We start from the raw sequence: 20542 nt of genomic DNA, 5'->3' as shown, positions 1-20542 counted from the left end.
ATTGCTCTCTAAGGTATTAAACTGCCTTTATCTTGTATTCTTTAAGTATAACTGCAAACAAGATCTGAGGAGCTTTCCTGGTGCATGCTGGGATAGGGTTTAGCTACAAGCTAGTGGAAGACCTCGAGCTTCTATATAAGGCCGAGTTGGATCTGAGGATCGGATCCAAACCCATCCTGGTAAGAATGAAGGAGAAGATGGACAAACGCACACAGAACATTATGGTAAGTACATAATTTATTTTTTTATCAAACAAATGAGCAGTAACTGAGGAAAACAGAAGGTTATAGCATGAAGAAATTTCTGATTTTATTCTTCATTACTTAGATTTCAAATCAAAGCGGTAAACCCATGTAAGCTGTGTGCTGAAATGTTTAAGACTACGGAGTTTTTCTATGTTTATAATAAAGATGAAATAAAAAATTCAGGTTATGTGAAATCAGAAGATTCAGGTTTCGATTCCCAGTTAACCAGTGACTGTTAATCTGATAATGAGGGATTAGATGTTTTGTAATATATAGCAGATTCAAGTAAAGATATTTTACGACTGATGTGCCAGGAAATGACTATTTTTCATGATTAACAATAACAGTAAAAAAATCCAGAAATTGGCACAATACTCTCTGTTCAAACAGTGTAAGTAAATTCCAAAAAAGCAAGGGGAGCATACCACGGCTGGAGTGCTGTAAAAAAAACCTTTAATTCACCATAAAACAATAAAAGCAATAAAACACGGTAAGCAGTTGTATAATAGACTGTGAAAGCGCTTACCGTGTTTTATTGCTTTTATTGTTTTATGGTGAATTAAAGTTTTTTACAGCACTCCAGCCATGGTATACTCTATCTTTTTTGGAATTTTTTATGATTGCAGGTTCATAGGTTAGTAGTAGGCTGACTGCCCTTCTGAGCAATTTTAAGTGTAGGGCAGTTATCCCATTTGAGAAACAAATCCTGCAAATTCATTAACTTTTATGCCAACTCACGCCCTCATATTATTTAATAATTTAAAGAAAATGAGCATGGATTTTACAAGAAATTGCAGTGTAGATGAATTTATAGGTAGGCAAAAAAAATCTTCATTCCTGTAGATGGTGATAACCAATAAGAACAGTCAGTTTTCAAAGCAGTGGCAATATTAATAAATAACAAGCAGTGGCAATATAACTGTGTCCAGAATAGACTATACATAAGTGTGCAGATTTTCACAAAAATAATATACATTTTTTTCTGAAAATACAGAAAGATGAATGGGATTAGAATGTAAAATGCATTTTTTTTATATTCAGATTATTTCCTTGACAAGTTCAGTAATATATTACCAGTAATTCGTAAATCCTTTTGAGGGAAATATAAATAGGGCTAATGAATTAAGACTGACTGGGGACAAAGGGAGAAAAGTTAGACTAGTTAGACTAGTTTCATGAATTAAATAATAAAAATATATTAGACATTTTTTGACAAAATATACTAAGACTATGACCTTTGAACACACACTCCAAGACAAACCAGTCACTGTGAGCTGCAGCGCCTTTACCTAGTATCATACTGCTTTGATTTTCCACCAGCTTAAGAAAGGAAAAAAGGGGGATATAATGGGAGTAAGGCTGTCCAGTAACCGCCCACCAGGCCAGAACCTGGCTGATCCTCTCCCTCTTTTCTGACCATGATGCTTGATCACCATCTTTATAACAAGTCATTCTAAAGCAAATAACATTCAGTAACCTATCACACACACACTTCAAAATGACGATGCATTGATATAATACTGCCAACAAAAACTACAAGATGTTTTTAATATTAATTTATACTCCCTCTTCATTTAATCACTCTGTCTCTTGGCTTACATAGTCTTAAATTATTATATATGCATGGGATGTCTTCTTTTGTCAAGTGTGTGCACAGTTGACAGCTGTTTAGTCAACCACATTTGATTGAATAAGCAGATGGCTGGGAGGTGTGAGATTGCACAATTCCGGGAACAGATGAATATACCCTTACCCCATTTTTGAGCAATCTCAGAGATAATATATATAATTAGCAGGGGCTGTTGGGGCTTCCCCCTGCAAAAATGTTTCATTTTATTTAAAAAAATAAATAAATAAATTTGCATGCAGTGAGGCTGCTTCTTGGAATAAGTGTGTTGGTGTGTCAGTGTTAGTTTTCAACCTTATGAGGTTGATATTTTCACACTCAACATTGTGTGTGTGCGTGGATGTATAATACATATATAAACATTTTACAATGTTTGTATAAAGATGGCCAAATCAAGATTAAAAATGTTCACATGAGAAACATACAAGTGGGCCCTACCTCTGCTTCACCACACATGGTCCATGTTCATGTCATAGAAGTCCCAGTGCTCTATCACTGAAATGCTAAACAGAGCAGCCCTAGCAAATCTGTGGTTTACCATCCTTCTCACTTTCTCCATAGCTGTATAGTTCGCTACAACGTGCCAGAATAAATGAGGTTTGATGTTTTTCTAAGGGAAGAATAGCCCTGATAATATATGATTGACTGCTGCCAGATTTCTATGAATATGCTATACTAATTAACTCTTAGTAATAAAACCCAACCCACTTCCTGTAGGCTTTGAAATGTAATTGAAAATGAGTGCTCCCAAAGTAACCCAATGACTCTCTTCCAAATTACTTCATAGTCACACAGCTCAAAGTCCAAATGTATTCTACTTATGTGAACTCTTGCTCTTTCAGGGGCTTATGAAATAAGTATCTTAATATGCTGGTTCTCCTTTTCTCTGCAATAGAGTCAATGCAAAGTAGTTTTATCAGTTGTGTAACCACTTAGCATAAGGGGATCATCTAACCATTGTTTTTAATACATCAACAGACTGACCCCATGAGGCCGTGTCAGAGCCCCTTCCTATCCTAAAAGAATATGAGGAGTATCCAAGTGTAGGTCACCCATGTAGATGTCTCGGTCCCCTGGATGTGATTTGTATGCAGTTAGGATTGACAAAAAGTAAATTATACAACTTGATAGAGTAAGGCAATGTATTTGAGTCCCATGCTAAAGGGCAAAGCATGAAGTCCTCTGTCTTTTCCAAAATGGCTTGATGCCCAACTCCCTTCTGGTCAGTCTTGGACCTGTGGATCCAAACTGATACTCCATTTGGCATGAAAACTATGTTCTTCTAAGTGAGCAGTCCTTAGCAGCTTGCTAATTCTGAATATATCTAAGTAAAAAAAGGTAACTGAAATTAAATAACTGTAGTGCAAGCTGGATGAAGCGTGTGACCCAGAAAGAATAGACTACTAAAGATTGACCTACTTTGCTATCTGCCATTGGAAAGATATTCTCTTAATCTAATCCATCCTTTCAAAGTCCTATCTATTACTCATTTTTTGTAATATACTTCTGATTGAAAATTCCAGAAAATAAACTTACTGTAGCTAAACTAACTTGAACCATAGAGGGAACAAGACCCATAAAGAAACAGAGTGCTACAAGATTAATTGAAATTTCCACCCCTTCTTCTCTTGAAGTGCATTGTAGAAATGCATGAAGTGCTGATCTGTAAGTCTTCCTTGTGTTGTATACCCATAAATTCCAAAACTTGGTATTTCTTACTTCTCTCTAACTAGCCAGAGTTCCTCCGGTATAGGAGAGTTACCCTAGTTGCTTTAGAAGCCATTTGTATGAATCATGTAACCTGCAGTTGAGACGGTCACCCAAAGCATTTCACTTGATAGCAATATAAAAAAAATGAGTGACAGATTATGCTACAAGCAGATAAATATCCAAGATTAAACAAAAATATCAATATAAAATGTTTTTTGAAGAGTGGAAGACTTATAAAATGTTTACATCTTATGGTATTATATTTATATTTTTATTTTTAAAGATTCTAGGTGTTTTAATGTAGACATTGTTTAGTTTAATGCCATTGATTATTGGTGTCTCAACTTTTCATGAGTTAATTATTTGCTTTAATTGATGGAATTGCAAAACTGATGTTAACATTCTAATAAAGTCTTATTGCTTATAGACAAAAGCACTTAATAAAATATTTTTTTTAGCCACTACACCTTGTGGATATATATTTGAAAGTTTTTATTGATTTTACATCTCAGCTGAATACTAAGTGAATGCATATTTGTTTTTTAATTTAAGTTGCATACCTGTCGCTGAAAGATAATCCTATCTGCTAAGCACATTTATACATAAATTTTTTTAAATGAATGCTACTGCCTCCATCAAAGAGAATAAACTCCCTCTCAGGCAATGAGTATACTCCCTAGGTAGTAGCCAAAAGATATCAACTTGAGTAGGCCTACATTCAAAAAAGTTATAACAGAAAGCACATTTTCAAAATTTGGCCATGCTCAGTGGAACAATCTCCTTCCTGAGCTAAAAAGTCAAAATGCTTTCAATGGTTTATATCATCTGTTACAGAACATCACAGGGAAGTAACAAGCAGTTGTTACATGGATATTGTTAGCATTACATGTACAGGCTGGTCAAAATCCATGCAGAAATGTAACCCACAGTGTTAACTGAGAAGTGCCGAATTGAGTTAAACTAGTATTTTATATTTTATATATATATATATATATATATATATATATATATATATATAAAATCACACACACCTGCCCCTCTCTCTCTCTCTCACTATATATATATATATATATATATGAATTGTTAAACTAATATTTTATATTTTATATATATATGTATGTATATATATATATATATATATATATATATATATATATATATATATATATATATATAAATCACACACACCTCTCTCTCTATATATATATATATATATATGTATATATATATATATATATATATATATATATGTATATATATATATATATATATATATATATATATGTATATATATATATATATATATATATATATATATATATATATATATAGATATATATATACATACACACACACATGTATAGGAGTCATGTAATGTATAGGGCATACAAGCACTGATAAATCATGCCTAACTTTGCACATAGGTTCATAGGTGCGTACTAGGCTAATGGCCCTGGAGCCTTTACAAACCTACCCCATAGGATTACCCTGACATTGTGCCACCTGACCTTAGTTCCCAGTGCCTCCGTCGAGTAGAGCCACTGGAGTGATCCCTGGGGTGAATTTTCTATTTCCCATCCACTCATCAAGGTTTCTCTTGAAAAGGGCCAGTGAGATGCTCTGTTTGACATGTATGGGAAATCTATTCCATAGCAAGGGCAATCTCTGGGTTATGAACCTGACCCTCCAGCACGTTCTGTTGATTGTGGCAACGAGGTTGATGTCACTGGAGCGTGTGGTGCATAGGGATTAGGATTTCTTTAGATGTAGCATTTTTAACAGAGCTGGATCAGACATGGCTTTGTATGTCAATCAGAGATTACCTCTAAACAGGCGATATGAGACAGAGAATAGTTGGGAGTTTTTTGAGTCTGCCCATATAGGACAAGTGTTTAAGGCCTAGGATCCTCTTTGTGAGGTACTTTTGTGGCCTTTCCAGTTGTTGCAGGTGTCTAGTGAGGTACATACCAAATGGGGTATTGTACGCGATGATTGGCCTAATGAGGGAAGAGTAGAGGGAGACAATGACCTCTTTCTTCCTGGATACAAAACCCTTAGTACCTTAGTAATGATATGTGCCACATAGAAGAACTTTCTGACCACAGTGGCAATGTGGTGGTCAAAAGAGAGGCTGCTTATCAGCCTGTGTTCCCAGATCTCTTATAACACCTTCTGTATTCAGTGGACTACCATCAGTGTGGTAATTCATGGGAACCGGGTTTTTCCCAAAGGGGATGACACATTTTTTGGCATTGAGCTTAAGGCCATGGTTCTGACACCAGTCATTGGTCTCAGTGAGGCCTTTCTGCAGGATGTCAACATCACTTGGGGAGTTAATAATAGCTCCCAACCTGCAGTCGTCTGCAAACTTTGTCAGCCAGAGATCTTTTGTGTTGGCCTGGACTTCAGAGAAGAAGATACCAAACAGGAGAGGACCCGGGAACGATACCTGTAGGACTCCACTCATGACTGGTCAGCAGTCTGACTTGGAGTTTGCTACTTTCACACTGTGGGTGCTATCTGTGAGTCAGTTTGCAACCCACCTAGTGATATAGGGGTTGATGCCTAGCTTAGTGTTTTTCTATGATTCCTGAATGGGGAATGGTATCAATTGCCTTGGCCAGATCAAGGGAGGCTGTATGAACCACCTTGCCTTCATCCACAGCTCTGGTGACTGACTCAAAGAAGGTGACCAAGTTGAGCAGGCATGATCTACCCTTCACAAAACGAAACTGCGTGGGATCTAGAGTTTGGTGATTCCCTATATCTTTGTTTATTAGGACCATGATTATGCGTTCTATTGCTTTGCACATCAGACTAGTCAGGCTAATGGGGCGACAGTTCCCAGGGTCTGTAGTCAATCCTCCTTTGTGGAGAGGGATGTCTGTAGCAGTGTGCCATTTGGTAGTGACAAAGCCTGAGGTGAGGCTGTGATCGAACAGGGCACACAGTTGAGGTGCCAGTTCACTCTGTAGGTCATGTAGAACACAGCCAGGGATATTGTCAGGTCCCGTGGAAGCTGTATACCTGGCCTTGGACAGTGATGTTTTAACCTGTACAGCAGTAATACTAGGTGCCTGGCAGTCTACTGGTATTGTGATTGGTCCTTTGGGGGGGGGGTAAAGTTGGCTCTGAATCTGTCGGCCAGTATATTGGCAATATCTGTTGGCTTGGTATAGGAGGTACCATTGTGCAGTAGCTCAGAGCAAATCTGGGTATTGCCATGGAGATTCTTTACATAACTATAGAAGGCCTTGTGGTTGTCTTTACTATCTGCTGCAATTCTGTTTTTATAGCTAGCTTTAGAAGATTTGATGAGGGATCTCAACTTTTTGTTGAGGCTGATAAGGGAGTTTTTCCAGTCTTGGGACTTCACCTTATTCTGCATCAGTTTCCTCCTCCTGTTGTAGAGTTTGTTAATATGATATTCGTTCCTGCTTTAATCTCAGTGTATGATCATTTCTCTATGATTGTCAATACAATTTATGATCAAGTTTTCATCCATCAATGTGGTTTGCACTCATTTTTAACTGTCCTCATTCAGTATGTACAACTCCGACAAGTATACATCTGTATAACTCTCACTGTCAAATGGAAATCTCTGTAGTCTTCCCTTTATGGGTCCAGGTTGGAACTGAAAAGGGTCTTTGAGTCTGGCTCGTTCACCCAGTTAAGAAACCACAAATAAAATAATCAAAATAAACTGTTTGCCTTTTACTGATTTTAAATTCTTGCAATGTACTAACGTCTGTTTTGAGGTGGATTTTGATGGAAAAACCTTATATGAACCTCTCATTTATCATTTTGATAGCAACATTTTTCTTCAGAAAAACCCTCTACAACAATTCAAAAATTTCCTCTTTAATAGTATAGTGGTTTCAGGTTGGATTATTTGACTCATTGAAAGTAATAAGGCCTTTTAAAACTCCAAAAGGAATTATTGTCCCTATCCATTTGGGATGCAAAGGAATTATTAACCTAAATGTCAGAAGGTTGACTGTAAACCTGCCCATGTTTTCATTATATCAACACTTAGCTGCCAAATACCTATCTCCACAAATATTTCAGGTGTGTGGAAATCTGCAAGCAGGTCACATGTGACTTCCTGCATTAACTGCTCAGCATAACCTGGTTTTGGAACTAGAGGGGTATTCAGGTTGGCCAAAATTAGATCAGAGTTTCAATCATGATACTGAGCTAAGCTTCTATGTACTTCACTTCCCATCTTAACTGCTTAACTTTGGCTTTCAGCTTTCTAAATCTCTGATTAAACCACAGACAAGAAAGATGAACTTTGATGAAGTGAACCTCCTTGATGATGATAGTAACTTAACAAGGAGGAGGACTGATTCATACTCTTTCTGTACAGTTGCAGGCATATAATGATTGATGGCTAGGAGCCAGTTGTCCAAAGACTTCACTTTTAAGTTCTTTGGCTGATGCCTACCCAAAGTGACCAGAGCCTCTAGTAAATTATTGGATCTTAATGCATCAACATCCATTATCTTCTTTACTCCATCCAAGTGTCTTATTAGATCAAATATCTCAGTATACTCATCCTTTCGTGTTTTCTTTTCAACTTTTTAAGTGATATGAGCTGTGATGATCATACTTAAGGACCATGCAGGTACAACTCACCCAACGGAATTTGCTTCCTTATTAGGGTTATTAGCCAGAATTGCAGTACCTTGCCTTGCATCCTCCTTAAAATAGCCAGTATTGGAAAGGCACAACAATGTGCATGATCTGCCCTCATGTTATCAGTCTGTGGTGATGTAGGAACCTTCTCTGTTACTACATTCTTCTCACCCAAGTGATGGTTCTCCCATCTTCACCTAATGCATTCAGAAAGGGCTGTAAATACTTGTCAGTCTGTAGTGCCTGACCCATCCCTATATCCTTGGACTTCACATATAGATTTTCTGTCTGCATAGGGTGGCTGCTAATGTCTCCTTTGCCACTGGAGCCACAGTAAGCAGAAGTCAAGTATAAATGTCCTTTCATCAGTTAATTTTATCATGGATGTCTGCTGGATGTTAATGATTTTCTTTTGACGGCTCATTGAAATTAGTTTTTGTGCATGTGAATATTCGGCAAAACTGTGATGCCCATGCACTGGCCCACTAATCAAGGAGCCTCAAATCCTCATCACTAACACCAGTGAGGGATGAGTACATTGGGAGGATGACAAGTATACACACACAGTACAATTTCCCTTAAGAGCACACAGAGATCACAGTTAGTCTGGGGCTGGTTTCTCCCTCTCTCTCCAGATTCCCAATAAAACTCCCCACTGGCACAGCTATAGGGTTATGATCTCAGCCAGCGGTCAAGCCACCTCTAGCACCCTCTCTGTCCAGCCTGTACTTCATGTCCCTGCCCAAATAGCCAACACACACTTTGAGATTTAATTTATATATAAACACACAGGCACTCTTGAGGAAGGCTGGCACAGGTTCTCCAGTTATGCCCCCTTCTGCCCAGACTATACAGTAGTACCACCTGCCACCAACCACCCTTATTAGCTACTATAAAGGCCCTAAACAAAGGGTGTCCAATTCTACTGTGCAATGTTACTATTATCCAAATGGCAAGTATGACTAAGACTTGAAGGCTATTTAGGAGTGGCATATACAGTATTTCCAAATACATACAAGTACTCTAATAGCTTAAATAGCTCTATACAAAACAGCCACAATTAAAAGGCTTAAATATATTTAGTAATAAATAATAAAAGAACAATACAATATTTAATAACTTAGTAAGTGACAGTAGAGTTCAGAATCACAGGAAATATTTAAAAACAACATTGTAGGACAGTCTCATATAAATACAGAAAACATCTAGACTAATCTTACTGTGTTTCTATCCATCTCTAAGAGAAATCACTGTACCTAAATAACTTACCAACCAAGGCAAAGTGCTGATGGTGATGTCAAATCCAGAACAAAATACAACATGCACTTACTTTCTCTCCAAGTTGGTTCTTAAGTTAATGCACATTACTGCTGAATCAGCTCAGATTATATAATTCTTTGATATCTCTACCTGGCACCTCGACATTCGTGAAAATCTACTGCCTATCATTAGCGGACCGGAGTTTCACTGTGGCGACCCCTAACCGGGAAAAGTCGAAAGACCAACAACAACAACTTAAGTTTTCCAGGCTAGCAGGAACTTAAATGTTAACATGGCAGTGTTAAAAATACTTCTCTCAGAAGCTGACAATTCTGTCTTAGAAGTTTGCCTGAAACTGAAAGTTGTAAAACAATTACCTTGGAAACCTGTAATTACCTCTGTTTCCAGACAGTAGAAAGAAGCCCCTAGCCTAGACAATCCTGTCTCTTGGCTGAGATAAAATAATTTTATAACACATTGTAAAACTCTTTACTTATCAGCTTATTGTCTTGAGGTTTTGCAAGTTAACTCTGTATGTCCCAATTTGTACTAAGAAAACATACATTTGCATTTGCTTACTGTTTATTCACATCTGTTCTTTTCCAGCTGGGTGCACTGTGGTTACAATCTTGAAGCTCAATACAGAACATATAGTTTTCTTACATTTTTAAGGCAAGCATACAAATCCTATTGCTATTCACAAATTACATAAAATTATTTACACAACTATATCTAGCTGGGCTGGCAGTGTCACAATTCTATATAAATCATATTAATATTTTCAAGTGACACACAATTATTTACAAAATTCCAGCTAGCTGGGCTGGCAGCATCTTGGTTTATCACATTTCTCCCCCCAACATGAACTCAAGCTAGTTTTTTAAGTGTCTGTTGAGAAATGCTGTTTGAGAGGGTTTGAGCTTATCTGGGAATACCTTACCCCATTCCCTGTCTTGAGATCCCAGCTGCCTTGGCACTGCTGACCCCAGTACCATACTGCATTGTCCCATCATATGCCTGCAACCCTAAGCTCCACCACAGTAATTTGGGATTTTCCTGGCTGGCTCCCTGTAGCCATAGATACCCTTCAGACTCCTCCTGCCTTGTAGTGAAAATACTCGGCACAAGGGCCTCCCTATCATGGTAAGGTTTCATCATGTTAATATGGTACAATTTGTGCCCCTGCCTAGCAGTTCTACCATGTAGTTAACATCACTGACCTTCCTTACCACCTTGTAGGGTCCCTCCCAAGCTGCCTGCAGCTTGTACTGTCTGACAGGAACAAGAACCATTACCTGCTGCCCTACAGCATACTCTCTAGCTCGAGCCTTCCTGTCATATCAGACCTTTTTCTGCTCTTGGGCTTCTGCCAGGTTCTCTTGGGCCAAGCCCATGAGTTCCCTGAGCCTTGTCCTGAGGTTTAGGACATATGCCACAACAGACTCCTTGTGGGATTCACACTCACCCTCCCATTCATCTCAAATTAAATCTAGATGTCCCCTCACTCTGTGCTCATACAGCAACTCAAAGGGTGAAAAACCTGTGGATTCCCGAGGAGCCTCTCTCTAAGCAAAAAGATGGGGCAAATATTTGTCCCACTCCCTCTTAAACTGATCTGCAAATGCCCATAGCATGGACTTGAGTGCAGAGTTTAACCTCTCAACAAGACCATTAATCTGGGGATGGTATGGGGAGGTCTTTAGGTGCTTCACGTCACAGTGCTTCCACAGACAAACCAGCAGATCTGACATGAAATTGGCACCTCTGTCAGTCAGTATTTCTTTTGGGAAACCTACCCTGCTGAAAATGTCTAACAAAGCATTTACCACTTTTTCTGCCTCAATAGAGGACAAAGCCACTGCCTCAGGGTATCTTGTAGCATAATCTGCTACCATTAGGATATACTCTTCCCTGTGGAACTTGGGGTACTCAGAAGCCTCACAATATCCGTAGCTACCCTCTGAAATGGCTCCTCAATCACAGGCAAAGGCATAAAAGAAGCTTTCACCTAGTCTCCTGCCTTTCCTACTTTTTGGCACTGTTCACAGGTCCTGCAGTACCCTGTTACATCTCTGGAAATCCCAGGCCAATAAAAGTTCCACATAATAGGTTGCTTTTGTGTGTTTTATGCCCATATAACCTGCAAAGGGAATATCATTGGCTATGGCTAGAAGTGCCAGATGGTAGGCTCTTGGCACTACCAACTCCTGTATTCACTCACCCTCTAGCCCTCCTTCAGGGGTCCACTCTCTGTACAGTAACCCTTTGTTCCAGTATACAGATTCCCCTTTCCCTTGAGAATCAGGTGCTTCACTAGCTACCTCTCTCAGACCTTGTAGGGTGTGAGAGCTGAGCCTGTCTCAACTCTTGCTTTGTAACCCTTCCCAGTTCCCCTTCCACAGGACGTCTGGCATCCTATGACAATGGTGCCTCACTGTCAGCCTGGATACTACGACTCACCTCTGCCCTTGCACTCACTCTATCCAAGGGAACATCAGTACCCACAAGCAGCTGTAGCTCACCTTCAGTCTCACTGCTACAGGGTAGCTTCCTCTCTGATGTAACCACCTCAACAGTCCTGGTTGCAAGTGTGCGGTCTGTTTGGGTCTCCTCCAGGCTACCAGACCACATGCTTGTCTCCAAACCTGATGGCATGAACACATGGTACTGCATTATCAGAACCTTTCCCTATCAGGACATCTGCAGGGATATCCTCAAACACACCTACTTGCTGGCTTTCTTTTCCACCCTGTCAGTCAATGTGAACCATAGCCAAAGGTATTTGGAATGGGGTCCCTCCTAAAGCTCTGACTGGAGTAGGCTGCCTAGGCAAGTAGTGCTCCTTTGTAACTATTGCAGGCTTCACAATGGTTATGTCAGAGGCTGTTTCTATCTTAGCAATGGTCTCTTTGCCATTCACTAAGATAGGATATAACCTCTTGTGGAGTTTGGTACCCTTGTTATCTCAAGACAACCTACTGTTGGCATTTTGTCATTCCCCACTTAATGGCCCTCCCACCTTTTGTTCTCCACCTTGCCTGTGTGGACATCTATATGCTACATGGCCCCACTGGTTGCATTTAAAACATTTAACCCTAGGTCCTGAATGTGTATCTGGACTAGTGGCTTCCCTTGCTACTGGAAGATTCTGTTGGGAGCAGTCTGGGCTCCCCACCATGTATTTCCTTAGACCCATGACCAGCACTGGGTGTCCCTTTTCTGTGCAGTGATGCCCTGCTTGCTAGGTATAGGTCTCCCTTCTTCCCCAACTTATCTGCAGTAATGCATTGTCTATCAGCTAACCAGATCCTCATGTCCTCAGGTAAAACTATAAGGGCTTGTTCCCTCACCAAAAGGTCTACCAGCCCTTCAAATGTGGTGACCTGACATCCATTCACCAACCAAGAAAATAAGTGCTTAGTTCAGCAACATATTCACACACACTTTCATCTGCCTTGTGTCTATGCTCACAAAACTTTTTCCTATAAACTTCAGGTGTTAGCTTAAAAAATTCTAGCAAACAGTTCTTTACATTATAATTTAAAAAGTCATTATCAGACAGTTTGGACAGAACAGTTACAGCTTTACCATGGAGTAAGGGGGTCAGGAACTGTACCCAGAGCCCTTGGTCAACATTATATTGTTTACATACCCTCTCAAACATATGAATGAAACCATCAAAATTATCCCACTCTGTAAATTGTGGAAGAAATTTACTGACCTTTGTTGCTTCTGGAGTTCAGCTACTCCCTTCCCCGTTACCTCCATGACTCTGTCGAAGAGTCAGGATCTCCTTTTCATGTTGCCTTTGCCTCTCCTTCACCTCAGCTTCTGGGTGTAGCAGTTTCTCATTCTCCTCAGCCTGCAGACATCACAGTTTCTCATTTTCCTCAGTCTTTAGATGCCCTTAGTGTCTCTGTTGCTTCTGTTTCCAAACGCTTGGCCTTCAACTCAAGTCTCTTTACCTCCGGATAGATTTTTAAGTCCTCTGTAGAAAGGTTGAGCTGTCCACTCTCCGAGTATTGTACATCTCCACGGCCAGTCTTATCTTTGTCCTCGTTGCTATTCTCTGATGCAACTGTGACCAAAGCTACAATCATGTCTGCTTTAGTCAGGTTTCCATGCAACAGTCCTTTAGCCTGGCACAGCTCAACCAACTTGCTCCTTGTCAGCTTGCCATACTCCTCTGCTGACATGCTTGCCTGCTCTCCCTGACTAACTAAGCTAACAAATAAAACAGTTGTGATATGAACTCTGAATGTTCACTGCATGGCTGATTTAGAGTACAAAACCACCTTCAGTTATCACTGTACACAAGCTACAGGAATTCAATGTCCATACCACTACAAGCCAAATATGTGATGTGGCTATCTTACCACAATCGAACAATTAATATTTGATGTTGATATCCCACCACTGCCAAAAAATTAATATGGGGCACCTGTGCACATTGGAAGGATGATAAGTACACACACAGTAAAGTACAATTTCCCTTAAGAGCACACAGAGATCACAGTCAGTCTGGGGTTGGTTTCTCCCTCTCTCTCCAGATCCCCAATAAGACTCCCCACGGGCACAGCTGTGGGGTTAAGATCTCAGCCGAGTGGTCAAGCCAAAACCTCCAACACTCTCTGTCCAACTAGTGCTTCATGTCCCTGCCCAAGTAGCTGCACAGACGCACTTTGAGATTTGATTTATATACAAATACACACACACTCCTGGAGAAGGCTGGCACAGGTTCTTCAGCTCTCCCCCCTTCTGCCCACATGTACAGTAGTACCACCAACCACCCTTATATACCATAAAGGCCCTTACCAAAGGGTCTCCAATGTTACTATGCAATGTTACTATTATCCAAATGGTAAGCATGACTAAGACTTGAAGGCTATTTAGGAGTGGCTTGTACAGTATCATCAAATACATGCAAACACGCTAAGAGCTTAAATATCTCTGTACAAAACAGCCACAATTAAAAGGTTTAAATGTATGTAATCATAAAAAGTAAAAGAACAAGACAATATTCAATAACTCAGCTCAGTGACAGTAGAGTTCAGAATCACAGGGAACACTAAAACAACATTGTAGGACAGTCTTAGATAAATACAGAAAACATCTGGACTAATCTTACTGTATTTCCATTTATCTCTGAGAAATCAGTGTACCTAAATAACTTACTTACAGAGCAAGGCAAAGTGCTGATGATGTTGTCAGATCCAGAACAAAATACAAAATTCACTGACTTTCTCTCTGACATAGTTCTTTAATTAATAATATACATTATTGCTGAATCAGCTCAGATTACACCATTCTTTGACACTTCTGCCTAAGTTTTCCAGGCTAGCAAGACCTTAAATTTTTACATGTCTCTGTTAAAAATACTTCACTCTCAGAAGCTGACAATTCTGTCTTAGAAGCTTAACTGAAAGTCATAAAACAATTGCCTTGGAAACCTGTAATTACCTCTGTTTCCAGACAATATGAAAAAGCCCATAGACTAGACATCCTGTCTCTTAGCTGAGATAAACTAACTTTATAACACTTTGTAAAACTCTTTACTTTTCAGCTTATTTTCTTGAGGTTTTGCAAGTTAACTCTGTATGTCCCAGTTTCTACTATGAAAACATACATTTGCATTGGCATATTGTTTATATACGTCTGCTCTTTTCCAGCAGGGTGCACTGTGGTTACTCTTGAAGCTCAGTACAAAACATATAGTTTTCTTACATTTTTAAGCCAAGCATACAAATCATATTACTATTTATTTATTTTATTTCACATTTGTTAACCAGGTTAGTCCAACTGAGTTTGCAAACAAACCCATTTTCCGTGGAGACCCAAGAGGAAAGAGCCCCAACAAACATAACGCAAGCAAAAATAAACATACAGGACAAAAACTATTAAAAATAATGCAAATATGAAATTAATTATAAAGAGAAAAACAAAATATAAAAATTAAGAGCATTAAGGGTTGTGCTAATACCAGTAGTCTAAATTTACTACATATAAGAGTAGCAAATTCTTCTGTGTAAGCTGTAGTAGCTGATTCATAGCATCTATAAGTGTTTGCTGTACCTGTTTCTGCCTGTTTTGTGAAAAAAAAAGAAAAAAAGAAAAAATATCTCTTGTTTTTCCTGCTTTACTAGTTTAGTCCAGTTTCAGAGTTGCTGATTCCTGGGCTTTGGTTGTAGTTCCTGTGTACTGTTTCCTTGCCTTATTTGGGGAGAGGAAGTTACCTTGCTTACCAGTGGGAGTGGGAAGCATTGAGCTGCCTTTTGTCCAGTTTTGTGAGGTTTCAGCCAGTAACTAGTAGTTTATTGGTCGTTTTGGGCCAGTTTCTAGCTTTTTCCAGCCCCCTGGTATAAAACGCGGTAAACGCGCGTTTTTCAGCTTGTACCTACTCAGCACAGACTCCACGTGGGCCAGCAGGGTAATCCAGGCTGCAGAGAGCTGAATAAGCGACTTTTCTTGATACTAAGTATATTTTTTGTTGCTTTCCACATCTGAATACCTAGCGACTGTATTTCGCCTGCCTTCCTGTTACATTGAAGCTGTTTTTACTGCATTTAACTTAATATTGCACTTGGAATCCTTGTTTGTTACTATTTGACTGTATTTGTAGCAAATTCTTCTGTGTAAGCTGTAGTAGCTGAGTCATAGCATCTATAAGTGTTTGCTGTACCTGTTTCTGCCTGTTTTGTGAAAAAAAAAAGAAAAAAATATCTATTGTTTTTCCTGCTTTACTAGTTTAGTCCAGTTTCAGAGTTGCTGATTCCTGGGCTTTGGTTGTAGTTCCTGTGTACTGTTTCCTTGCCTTATTTGGGGGAGAGGAAGTTACCTTGCTTACCAGTGGGAGTGGGAAGCATTGAGCTGCCTTTTGTCCAGTTTTGTGAGGTTTCAGCCAGTAACTAGTAGTTTATTGGTCGTTTTGGGCCAGTTTCTAGCTTTTTCCAGCCCCCTGGTATAAAACGCGGTAAACGCGTGTTTTTCAGCTTGTACCTACTCAGCACAGACTCCACGTGGGCCAGCAGAGTAATCCAGGCTGCAGAGAGCTGAATAAGCGACTTTTCTTGATACTAAGTATATTTTTGTTGCTTTCCACATCTGAATACCTAGCGACTGTATTTCGCCTGCCTTTCTGTTACATTGAAGCTGTTTTACTGCATTTAACTTAATATTGCACTTGGAATCCTTGTTTGTTACTATTTGACTGTATTTGTAGCAAATTCTTCTGTGTAAGCTGTAGTAGCTGATTCATAGCATCTATAAGTGTTTGCTGTACCTGTTTCTGCCTGTTTTGTGAAAAAAAAGAAAAAAATGAAAAAATATCTCTTGTTTTTCCTGCTTTACTAGTTTAGTCCAGTTTCAGAGTTGCTGATTCCTGGGCTTTGGTTGTAGTTCCTGTGTACTGTTTCCTTGCCTTATTTGGGGGAGAGGAAGTTACCTTGCTTACCAGTGGAAGTGGGAAGCATTGAGCTGCCTTTTGTCCAGTTTTGTGAGGTTTCAGCCAGTAACTAGTAGTTTATTGGTCGTTTTGGGCCAGTTTCTAGCTTTTTCCAGCCCCTGGTATAAAACGCGGTAAACGCGCGTTAGCGCGGAGCTGCCACTGTTGCACACTAGGGCAGTGCCGGTTAGGCAGGTTTAAACTATTCGGGCTACCTAAAGTCCAGTCTTCAAATTTTCCCTTAAAACTACCTTCCTCGAACTATACTACTGATCTAATCAGCCTATCCTATAACTAAAAAGATCATCTCCACTTGACTCCAAGTAGACTATTCTCTATCTGTTAAACCTAGCACTTGCTCCTACAGTACTTATTACCTTGATACGGCACTCTTGTCATAGATAGTACCCCAAAAAGGTAACCCCCATTTCTCGGTCACCCACGCCCCTGAATCTTTTTTAAAGTTTTTGTCTATCCTTCTAGCATGTCGAGGGATCAGTTGCTAGTGTCCTCTCCTGCTCAGCTGGTGAACCTGGGAATACTGAGGCAATGTTACAATTGCCTCATGTACACAGACAACCCTCTCCTCCTCCCACAAAACACAAATACATGCGAGAGATGCAACTATACGGCCAAACTGGAGGCTGAGCTCTCTCAACACAGGACTGGCAAGACCAGTCAGGAGGAGAAGGTTACCACACACACTATAGACCCAGTCTCACATAGCACCATTACAACCTCAAATCATACACATAAACACACAAAGACATACTGGAGGCTCTGATCAAAAATCTACCAAAACAGCAGAGGCCACCAAAGCAGACACCCAAACAACCACCACCTCAGAACACAACACCTGCAACACATAGACCTCACAGTCAGAGTGTCAAACAGTCACAGCCCTTAAGGCCAAACACAATGCCAGACACACTAGTCATTGGTGACTCCATAGTCAGACACACTGACGTCCCGCTCACCAGACTGAGTAAGGAGAAGGTCACAGTAAGCTGCCTGTCGGGTGCTAGAATCCGCCACATAACGCAAGCACTCAGGTCTCTCAACAGCAAGTACAAATATGACTCAGTCATTGTCCACGCTGGTGTAAACGACCTGAGACGTACCTCCTTGGACTACATGAAAAGAGACATTGAGGAGCTCTCTGATTATGTAGCCCAGGCAGGTATGACCCTGACCTTGAGCAGTATCCTACCTTCACCAAGAGTGATGCCACAATACAGAGATAAGATGATCAGCTTTAACAATTGGCTTAAACACTGGTGTCATTCAAAGGGGATCCAGTATCTGTCTGCCTGGGATGACATGCTGGACAAGCCACGCTGCTTCACAAGGGACGGCTTGCACCTGTCACCCTGGGATTCCGGATATTGGCAAAGGCTCTTGCCACCCCATAGTGCCTTTTTAGGCAAGGCTCAAATTCTAAACCTACCACCCTAGAACACAAAAAGGAAAAAACTAAGGGTAATGCTGCTCAATGCCAGAAGTCTCAATCTCAAAATGCACGCACTCGAGGCCCTTCTCAGTATGGAGAACATCGATGTCTGTGCTGTGACAGAAACCTGGTTCAAGGCTCCTGAGAGCACCCCAGCGCTATCAGGTTTTACCTCATATCATGCCCGCCCCAAAATCCGGACAATACCAAGAAAGGAGGGTATCCATATTCATCAAGGACACCCACACCTCAAGACTGGTGGCAACGCACGATGCATCGGAGACCATCCAGGTGCAATTAACCATAGGCAAGACTGCTCTGCAAATTGTAGCATGTTACAGGCCACCCTCACAAACTCAGGAACCTCACATGGCCTTCCTGAAAACACTAGAGGGGATAAATGTATCACCAAACACCATCATACTAGGTGACTTCAATTACCCTAATATAGACTGGGAACACTACTCAAGCCCAAACACCCTAGCCCAAAAGTTCCTGGAATTCATAAACTCAAATGCCATGGAACAACTAGTCACCATCCCCACAAGAGGAGATAACATACTTGATCTCATCATCACGAAAATGGGAGCACAATGTTCAACACCGGAAGTATACCCCTCACTGGTGAGATCAGATCACAAACTAATCTCGCTGGAGGTCCTCATCCCACCCCCACCTGAAATAAAAAAGACCACAGTAAAGAACTTCTCAAAAGCCGACTTCACACTTCTAAAGACTAGAGTGGTCTCCTTTAAGGCCCCCGACACGGCGGAAAACATTACTCAAGCCACTGAATCACTTACAAACACCTTCTACCAGCACCTGCAGGACTGCATGGATAAGGCAATCCCAAACAAAACAAAGACTCTTAGTACCAAAGGCAAGCGTCCAGTCTGGTGGACCCCAGCCATAAACAAACTCTACAATAAAAGGAGGAAGCTACTACAAGATAGAGCAAAATCCTTAAAAGGTAAGACACCCTTGATCACTATAAGTAAAAAACTAAGAGCTCTCATAAAATCATCCAAAGCAAATTTCGAGAGAAAAATAGCTAAAGACTCAAAAGACAATCATAAGGCCTTCTTTAGCTATGTTAGAAACCTAGGAGGAAACTCCCAGATATGCTCAGAACTAGTTCAAAATGATGTAAAGATTACTGATCCTACAGACATTGCCAACATACTGGCTGACAGGTTCAGTGCAAACTTCTCCCCCCCTCCCCCTCAAAAGGAGAGATATCTATACCAAACGATTGCAGCCCCCCCAAACATCTCCAGCGCCCAAGTGAGAACTGCTCTCTCCAAAGCAAAAAACACAGCATCCATGGGACCTGATGGTGTCCCCGGCTGTGTGCTCTACGAACTCAATGAGGAATTAAACCCACAGCTAGGAGAGCTGTTTAATCAAAGTCTTACCTCTGGATACGTACCCAGGGAGTGGCGCACTGCAACTGTGGTCCCACTTCACAAAGGCGGTGCCTCCACCGACCCTGGAAATTACCGGCCCATAAGCTTGACAAGCCTTATCTGCAAAGCCATGGAGAGGATCATAATGGACCTCATAAATAAAGACATAGGGAATTTGCAGACTTTGGATCCAACGCAGTTTGGCTTTGTCAAAGGCAGATCATGCCTTTTAAACTTGGTTGACTTCTTCGAAACAGTCACCAAAGCCATTGACGAGGGAAAGGCAGTCCATACAGCCTACCTCGATCTGGCTAAGGCCTTCGATACAATACCCCACTCGGGTATCATTGAAAAACTCATCAGCTTAAATGTTAACCCATACATCACAAGATGGGTTGCAAACTGGCTGAGTGACAGAACCCACAGGGTCAGAGTTGCTGGCGCCATGTCAGACTCAAAACCTGTCACAAGTGGTGTCCCACAGGGCTCAGTCCTGGGCCCACTCTTGTTTGGCATCTACTTTTCTGAAGTACAAGCAAACACAGGAGGGTTATGGCTGACAAAGTTTGCAGATGACTGCAAACTGGGCCATAGTAGAAAACACATCTGACACAGATATCCTTCAGAAGGGTCTCACAGAAATGGATAACTGGTGCCAGAGCCACGGCCTGAAGTTAAATGCCAAAAAATGCATAGTCATACCCTTTGGGAAAAACAAGGTTACCCTAGCTACCAAATAGGTGGCAATCCACTGAGCACAGAAGA

This window comes from Protopterus annectens, chromosome 9.part0 (genome assembly GCF_019279795.1).
Source record: "Protopterus annectens isolate FY-2018-M chromosome 9.part0, PAN1.0, whole genome shotgun sequence".
NCBI lineage: Eukaryota > Metazoa > Chordata > Ceratodontiformes > Protopteridae > Protopterus > Protopterus annectens.
The sequence above is the reverse complement of the archived record's forward strand: the minus strand, read 5'-3'. Positions refer to the sequence as shown.